At 44.5% G+C, this 9,436-nt stretch overlaps 1 long non-coding RNA gene across 1 annotated transcript; it reads right to left on the bottom strand.

Moving 5' to 3' along the window:
- Window positions 1-1,167: 1,167 nt before the first annotated feature.
- On the bottom strand, window positions 1,168-8,444 carry LOC309341351. The gene is made up of 3 exons (XR_014156253.1): window positions 7,650-8,444; window positions 5,745-5,883; window positions 1,168-1,347 (listed from the first exon to the last, which is right to left on the bottom strand). It is a non-coding gene; the product is annotated as an uncharacterized lncRNA (long non-coding RNA).
- Between the last annotated feature and the right edge of the window lie 992 nt (window positions 8,445-9,436).

The following is a 9,436-nucleotide window of genomic DNA, read 5'->3' on the forward strand; positions in this document are numbered from 1 at the left end:
TGCATTATATTCCCTGCCTCATCCGCTTTGCCAGACTCTCAACCAATAAATCTCACAAGGTGTTGCAACTTGTAATATTTTGAGCCGCGTGCCTTTATATAGACAACTCAACCGTGGATGGCATTGCTCCACCAGCGGGAGTCTTGGCCACGTGCCTCGCCCCGGAGGTCGAAAGAATGTTGTTTGCAGAAACTTCTGTCTTCTTTTACTTACATCCTTCGCATGTATATTAATTCCCCACCCACCCCTCTTTCCCCTTACCCCACCGCTACCGTAGATTCTTAATTGTTTTTAAGAGATGCACTCTGTACGCTTGTAAAAAAAAAAGGAGCGGAATCTATCAAAGGGACAAGACGGGAGATATCCGCAGAGCTTAAACAACAATCAAGCGAGCTGGGTTTTTTTATCATCTTTCGCTTGTAACATACATCTGATCCAATTATTGCCACAGAGGTGCTGGCAGAGTGCATCTTCGCTATGCAGAAAATATTGAAGCAGCAGCAATGGAGAGAGAGAGGGAGGGAGAGGAAGAGAGAGAGAGACCATATGCCATTATGTAGCAACTGTGCTTTGAAGCAACCTCTCGCTGAAACATCACAAGATCAATACTGCAGAGAGTTCCACTCTCCTGTATTATTACGGGGAAGCTTCCTGCTGGCGGCTGGCGGCCCACATCCCATTTAATTGCGCTCGCATTTAAAATTCTGCTGCACCTGAAACGTCTGCCGTTGTTTGCAAGCTGGTTATGAACAATGAAAACTTTCCCCCAAAATGTCAGGCGAGAGGCAACGGCCATAAATCATCCGCCAATAGCATCATGTGAACCTGGCTCCCAAGGCAAATGGCCCTGAAGATGGAGAGTGCCGGGTTTATCAGACAGGCAGCATCTTCCGCTGACGCCGGCACAGCGAACCACAAGCAGGAGACAAGACATGGGTACCTACCCTTCCTGCTGTTTTCCAACGCTAGGGCCAAAAAGGTTTCCCTGCCTTTATGGATCCTTTACCATTTTGCTCTGTTTTGGTTTTCCTTCTTCTTCATTTTCAGTGTAAGTTTAAAAATATTTATATACCACTTTTCATTTCTTAAAAAAATAAATAAATCAGAAAGTGGTGTGATGCACAATACAAAAATACAATAAACCAAACCAATCATAAAAAAGTGGGAATGTTCCGGGAGGCAGGAGAGGATATATTGTTTGATGATATTCTTCCTAACTTGCGTTAGCAAGTTCTGTATCTTGGCAGAGTTTAAACATTCCCCTTTTAATCGCACAGCGGTTAGCTTGTAGCAGGCTCATCTGAGCCTCTCAATATAAGATTCCTGATAAGATCCCTTCTTGTCCCTCTTGAAAAGAATAGACACAACAGCCTTATTAAAGTCAGTATAAAAGTAGTTTACTTACAATCATTCAGTTCACAGTTAGATCCCTGAAGGCAGACTTAGGTTACAAAAGTACCTATCTACATGAACTATCCCATAAGGGAGTTAGTCCCAAGTAACTGCGACTGAGCAGTGACTGAGTCACTTCTCCTAATACATAGGAAAACAAAAATGAAGGAGAAGAAAAAGAAGCACACAGAGGAGGTGTGTTCCTCTACCCAGAATAGGCCACACCCACTTCAAGTCACATGCAGTAGAAGTCTGTCCCAGCTCAGGAGGAAACAGGAAATTTTCTCCCGAGTGGTACAAAACATTCCCTAACATGTCCACTGTAGGAATGTTGTAAGGTAAAGGGTATAGGGACCCCTGACCATTGGGTCCAGTCACGGCCGACTCTGGGGTTGCGGCGCTCATCTCGCTTTATTGGCGTACAGCTTCCGGGTCATGTGGCCAGCATGACTAAGCTGCTTCTGGAGAACCAGAGCAGTGCACGGAAACGCCATTTACCTTCCCGCCGAAGTGGTACCTATTTATCTACTTGCACTTTGACGTGCTTTCGAACTGCTTGGTTGGCAGGAGCAGGGACCAAGCAACAGGAGCTCACCCTGTCGTGGGGATTCGAACTGCCAACCTTCTGATCAGCAAGTCCTAGGCTCTGTGGTTTAGGGTGGTACATATGGTTTAATTTGCACCGATTTGTTTGTTTGTTTGTTAGATTTATATACCACCTTTTCCTCCAAGGAGCTCAAGGTGAGGATACATGGTTCTCCCCTCCCCATTTTATCCTCACAACAACCCTGTGAGGGAGGTCAGGCTGAGAGACAAGGATGGGCCCAAGGCCACGCAGTAAGCTCAAGGCTGAGTGAGGATTTGAACCCCAGCCTCCCAAGCATAGCTGTCAACCTTCCCAATTTTTGCAGGAAATTCCCTTATTCCAGCACCATTTCCCGCTGCTTCCCGCTGCTATCCCGGATTGTTAGATATCCCGTAGACTGTCCCCGGGACAAGTGAGGCTGCTGCTCCCTTATTTGTGAGGCTGCTGATCCCTTATTTTCAAATCTGAAAGTTGACAGCTTTGCTCCCAAGTCATAGTCCAACACTCTGGCCATTACACTAGACTGGTGACTGGGAGCGGCCGCCGAGACCATATAACACCAGTCTTGAAATACCTACATTGGCTCCCAGTACGTTTCCGAGCACAATTCAAAGTGTTGGTGCTGACCTTTAAAGCCCTAAACGGCCTCGGTCCTGTATACCTGAAGGAGTGTCTCCACGCCCATCATTCAGCCCGGACGCTGAGGTCCAGCACCGAGGGCCTTCTGGCGGTTCCCTCACTGCGAGAAGCCAAGTTACAGGGAACCAGGCAGAGGGCCTTCTCGGTAGTGGCGCCCTCCCTGTGGAACGCCCTCCCACCAGATGTCAAAGAGAACAACAACTACCAGACTTTTAAAAGACATCTGAAGGCAGCCCTGTTTAGGGAGGCTTTTAATGTTTGATGTGGTACAGTATTTTAATAAGTATTTTAATATATTTTTTGGAAGCCGCCCAGAGTGGCTGGGGAAGCCCAGCCAGATGGGTGGGGTATAAATAATAAATTATTATTATTATTATTATTATTATTATTATTATTATTATTACACCACACTGGCTCTAAAAGAGAGAGCAGTCTTGGGCTCGTGCAGAGTATCTAAACACACGATGTAACTTCAGACTTAGCTTCCTGGATGGCAAGCTTGTGTTTCTAACAGAGCTATGGTTCCCAGACTCCCTGTGAAGAGGGGTTGAATGTTAAACCACTGTAGCTAGGGGTAGGGAATTGGGGTCCCCTCACAACTCTCAGCACCCTTAACAAATGACAATTCCCAGAATCCTTTGAGAGAAGCCCTGACTGCTTAAACTGGCATCACAGCACTTTAAATGCTTTGTGTGAATGTGGCCCAAATCTCATTCTGTGGCCAGCCCTGCCAGTCTTTCTGGGCTGAAAAGAGCGCTCTCAAACTGCAGCCTGTATTTAGTATTTAGTTTTTAGTATGCCTTATTCTCCGCACCAGTTAGCTTTGCACAAATAATTTTGTGTTGCTTTTTTTTAAAGAAAAACCAGCAACACAAGAAATCTCTCTTGATTTCCCATGATCCTCCATGCTGAGACATTACAAATCAAAAATAAAGGATTTCCACGCATAGCTGGCTTCCGTTCTCGATTCCCCTTCAAGCTGCCTGCGCCGGTATATGAATTAAATGACCCTGGAGCCAGACAGGCTGAGGAGATCTGTTATTCTTAACTGCCATTTGCAACGGCTCCGAAAGCTCTTTTTTCCTTCCCAAAAAAGGGAAGTGTGCAAGAGCACAGAGGGATTCCAACTTTTTCAAGCGGCCGTTCGCTGCTGCTGCTGCTGCTGCTGCTGTTCTTGTTGCTCTCATTATTTGCAAAGGTGATTGACAGCTCTGGCAATAACAATAACCTTTAGCTTTGCATTTACGACAAGACACTAATGATCTTCACCAAGGGTTTAAAGGAGAGCCCACTGCAGCTGGGAGAGGTCATCCTTCGTTATTGGCTCTTATTTTATCCGTTATGCATTTATTTTAGTCGAGACGGCTGTGGCGGGCATGCCAAATTGAACATGGGCATAGAAGAACAGGGAAGATTTCTGCATAGGCCTACAGAGAGAACTTTGGCCTTGTGGCAAACTCGTTTTGAGTTCCCTTCTCTGCTCCATTCTACAATTCTGGGGTGAGGAACCAGTGGCCCTCTGGCTACCATTGGACTACAACTCCAGCATGGCCAATGGTCAGGGGTGATGGGAGTTTAATGTCAACATTTGGAGGGTCACAGGTTTCTCTCTCTCTCTCTCTCTCTCTCTCTCTCTTTCTTTCTTTCTTCATTATATACTGTAAGTATCTTTGCCAGAAAGGGACACGGGTGGCGCTGTGGTCTAAACCACAGAGCCTAGGGATTGCTGATTGAAAGGTTGGCAGTTCAAATCCCCACAATGGAGTGAGCTCCTGTTGCTCAGTCCCTGCTCCTACTCACCTATCAGTTCGAAAGCATGCCACTGCAAGTAGATAAATAGGTACTGCTCCAGCGGGAAGGTAAATGGCATTTCTGTACACTGCTCTGGTTCTCCAGAAGTGGCTTTGTCATGCTGGCCACATGACCCGGAAGCTGTCTGCGGACAAACACCGGCTCCCTTGGCCTATAGAGTGAGATGAGCGCACAACCCCAGAGTCGACCGCAACTGGACCTAATGGTCAGGAGTACATTTACCTTTACCTTTATCTTTGCCAGAAACCACTGAAGAAGACCTTAAATCAAAATGCATTTGTGTTAGATTTCATTTTAGGGTTTTTGTCATTTCATTTTAAGAACACCAGAAAAGCCCTCTGGATCAGGCCAGCAGCCCATCTTTGTGGCGTTTGCCCTCCTAGGTGTGTGACATCATACTGGGTTCATAGGGAAAGGTTAACTAATTGTAAAATGACTAACCAATGGGAACCCAGGGGGCAGAGTTAACTGTGTATAAGGTTTAAGCACAGGGGAGGGTGGTTGAGAAGACAGTCTGAAGTTAGCGGAGACAGAGAAGAGAAGTCTGTGGGTTGGGCTAGTCTGGTGTGAGAGAGGGAGAGAATTTGTTAAGAGGAGTCAGTCAAACAGTTGAGATAATCAGTCAGAAGGTATTAGGAAGGTATAGGTAAAGAAACTAAAGTTAAGGTACTGACAGGAATATTGTCAGAGAAACCATAAACTTGTTAATGTTTGTAAAATAAACTTGTTTTTTTGGTTCACTTTTAACAACTGACTGGACACAGTGTTTTACCAGAGAGTAATGGGTTGGTGGCAGCGGGGAAGCGAGCACAGTGGTGGCACAGGGATCAATAGACCGTTAAACTTCCGGGGACTCTGTGTGATCACCACAATCCTGTTCTCACAGTGGCCAACCAGATGCCTGAGGGAAACCCAAAATTTGAGCGCATCCTGTGGCTTTCAGCAACTGGTACTCAGAAAAACTATTGACTCCAACTAAGGAAGCAGAGCATAGCACTCAAGGCTAGGATTTTGTGTGATTAGGACATCCACATCTCAGCTTGTCTGCATTCATCTTACAGCTATGAGTCAGAAAGTAAGTAAAACATCAACACAAAATGAAATCCAAAAGCCATACTTACAGAATTGCAGGTGCTGGCAAGAACTGTCATGAGATAAGTAGGTACCTTAAAACCAGTGCTTTTTTTTTTCTTTAAAAAAAATAAATAGGGGTACTCTCATTTTGACTCAAGAAAATCAAAGAAAATCATTTTCTAGTTCAAATCGGGGGAAATAAATACAGTAAGTGGACAAAAGTACAAAGAACACACATTACCACATATTACGCAGCTGACAGCTCACAGCAACTTCCACATTGGCAGGAGGTTGTGAGCACTAACATATTTCCCAATTCCTCTGTTTGCTGTTGGTATCTGTCGCCAGATGTTGTCCTTTCAAAAACCATACACTGAAGGCTTAAACAAACACAAAGGAGGACGTACCAATTTTATAAACATTAAGTTGGCTACAGTGTTTAAATGCATTCCACACTACTTCACACATTAAACGCTCACTTCCAACTGAGACTCAGGAAAAACTGGGAAAGGAAATGAAGCCGCCATCGGAGGTGGTAACAACGAAACTGACCAATCACCGTGCTAGATTCCAACTCCTGCTTCACACATTAAACATTCACTTCTGTTTGAGACTCAAGAAAAACCATGATAAGAAATGAGGCCACCATCAGGAGTAGCAACGGAACTAATGATTCACCATGCTAGAGAAGAAACTAAATTTTTTCATTTTTTAAAGTTTCATTTAGTTTAATTTAGTTTTAGTTTTTTAGTTTCATTTTTTTAGATTCACAAAATGTTTAGGGGTATGTGTATCCCTGTGTACCACCACCCCCACCCCCAGAAAAAGGACTGCTTAGAACAACCTATCAAAGTTGCTCACCTGGATTGCGACTGTTGCCTTTCTGTTTGGAAAATGCGGCTTTTTCAGGCAGCCATTTTGAACATCTATGTCATTTCTCCCCATTGTACTTCCTCCTGTTCCTTAAAAAAAGGGGGGGGAAGGCGCTTTGGTATAATTTCCTCAGCCTCCCCTTTCATTCTGTTCAAGAGTTCCGAGAGGTATTCTAATATTAATAAAAGCCGAGTGCAGGCAAAGTCACCCAGGCAAGATTATTCACACAGAACAATGTGTCAGTAATGTGGGTGTACACGGACTGTAAATTCAGCCTGCGATGCGTAGGAGAATAGATTGCAGTGTCAACTTAATCAATGGTTCATCCCAATACTTCTCCAGCAGTTGGCCCTTATTACAATCATGGGACTGGCCTACCACAGTGGGCAAAAAATCAATCAGCTGCATTTTCTAAGCCCTGAGAATAACAGGAAAAACATAGTAAGAAATACCAATAGCAAATAACCATATTACTCCACCAAATAGCAGAAGTGAAGTATGTTTTCCACACAGCAAAAATGCCCAGAAATCCTTTCAGGACATTATTGCAGATGTTTCAGGCAGACGAAAAGAGTGCAGCGGTCGTTGTATGCCCAACATCATTAAACACTCGTACACGTGAATCTGACATTTGTTATCATCAAAGTGGGTGGGGCCTGCAACAAGACATTGCAGCGTGGAATGCACTGTCTTTCAGGGGTCTGGCCGGCTGGGTCCTTTTTCATGCTTCTGCATTCCATTCGTCCTCCGTTAGCCTTTTTGTTCTCTACCCACAATAGTCAGTCATCCTTTCAACAGCCAGATCAAGAGCATTTCAGGGTTCTGAAGGGGGGGGGGGGAGCCACAAATAAATAAATAAATAAATAAATATAACAGCCACTATTCTGCCAGCAGCAGATTTCCTATTTTGGTTCCTTCTTCCTCTGAGGCTGCTGTTCTGTGTCTTTGGGATCAAGCCCTGCTGGTTTCAGTGGCGCTGACTTCTAAGTAAACACACAGGAGGATGGGCAAGCTTGTTGTCTCTCATTCCACAATATGTATTTCACCCTCTAATAGCTCTGCAGGCTGTTTAGCTTGATTGTTTCTCCTGCTGCCAGCAATGCCACATTCCATCTATTAACCGCATTCTGTGCAAGGAATTCCACTTAAACTCTGCAAAGCTCTTGCACTGTGTCTGAAGTGCATATCCCTGCTGCTCCCGTATTTGACGTGAGCTAATAATAACCCAGGTAGCGTTTATCTTTTCTGCTCCCCTTATGAAAATTTTGTTTACCTTAACGAGGTCCCTCTGTTCAGCTCTCGGTTTTCAAAAGATTTGCTGTTGGGATTCCTTTGCTCCCCTCTCCATCCTTCCTGAAGAACCAAAGTCTCTTTTTCTATGTGTGTGTCTTCTTCTTTTTTTATCCTACTGGTTGCCTTCTGTTCTGTGCTTTCCATTTTTAGCACGCCATTTGTCAAGCGGAACCGTGCACAAGATTTCAAGCTTGGCCTCTGTGCATCCCCTTGCTTCGGCAGAGCAGGGCAGCGCCTTCCAAATCGCACGCAAGACACCGCTTTCTGGTGTTAGACGATGGAGAATCTGTATCTGTGCTGAACGATCTGAGAGGCTTATCTGCCAGTCCTTTGCCAGATGGCTTTTGACAATCCACACACTGTTCCTTTCTCTCGAGGATCTTTGAAATCAGAAGTCGCCAAGAGGCACAAAAGCTTGGTCAATCAGAGCTTTGAGGATGGGTTAAAAACCTAAGAAGAGCCCTGCTGGATCGGACCAAAGGCCTATCTATTATTAACAACAACAACAATAACAATTTTATTATTTATATGCCACCCCTCTGACTGGGTTGCCCCAGCCACTCTGCGCAACTCCCAACAAAATATTAAAAATGCAATAAAACATCAGCCATTAAAAACATCAGCCCGGAACAGGGCTGCCTTCAGATGTCTTCTAAAAATCAGTTAGCTGTTTAGCTGTTTATCATCTGATGGGAGGGTGTCCCACAGGGCGGGCACCGCTACTAAGGCCAACCAGCCACCTACAGGAAACCAAAAGGCCTTTGTAACTGTTGTTGATTATTGACAACACACACAATGTAACGGGCTGCTTTTGACTATGTAACTTCTATTTCAAACACAATTCAGCATATAATGTCTCACAATGTGTAATTCCATAGACCAACACATCATGCAAACAGAACATAGCCTGAGAAATTAAAGTCCAATGGATGATCAGGAGATAAAGTCCATTCAGTTCCTAAATTGGCATATTGGCAATAACCACAATATGGTATGCTTACCATATTGTGGTTATTGCCAATATGCCAATATTTAATTTCTCAGGATGTGTTCTGTTTGCATGATGTGTTGGTCTATGGAATTACACATTGTGAGATACACATTGTGAGATATTATGTGTTGAATTGTGTTTGAAATAGAAGTTACATACTCAAAAACAGCCTGTTATGTTGTGTGTGTTGTTACTAGGATTGTATTTGTGTAACCTAAGGTTTAGCAGTGTTTTGATTATCATTATTGAAGCAATCCAAACCCAACACACACACACACACACACCTGACAAGAAAGAATAACTATTCATGAATCTGGCAAAGTGGGTTCTAATTCCTGAAGGCTAATGGCACAATGACCGCTCCCCACTTAAAAAACGGGGGGCGCCCTTTGCGTGGACGCGCGCAGCCCTGGATCTGGAGTGGCCCCATCAACATAGGCTTTGCCTTCCCTCAGGTGGGATACCTGGAGGTCCCCGCCTACCCCAGTGAGTTTTCCAATCCCACCTGGGGGAAGTGTTGCCAGGGAAACCAGGCCAAGTAGGGGGAGGGATTACCTGCCCACACAATAGAGGGTGGATCTTAATTGGTAATCCTCACTTGGCTCCAGAGCTTCTAATTCCTGAAGGCTAATGGCACAATATGTTTGTTTTTATTTTTTAAGGTGCCACAAAACTTGTTTTCGTAGAATCACAGAACTGTAGAGTTGGATGGGACCCCAAAAATCATCTGCTCCAGTCACCTGCAATGCAGGAACCACTGCTAAAAATTGCATTTT

The sequence above is a fragment of the Podarcis erhardii genome, assembly GCF_964252035.2.
Source record: "Podarcis erhardii genome assembly, chromosome: 4".
Classification (NCBI taxonomy): Eukaryota; Metazoa; Chordata; class Lepidosauria; order Squamata; family Lacertidae; genus Podarcis; species Podarcis erhardii.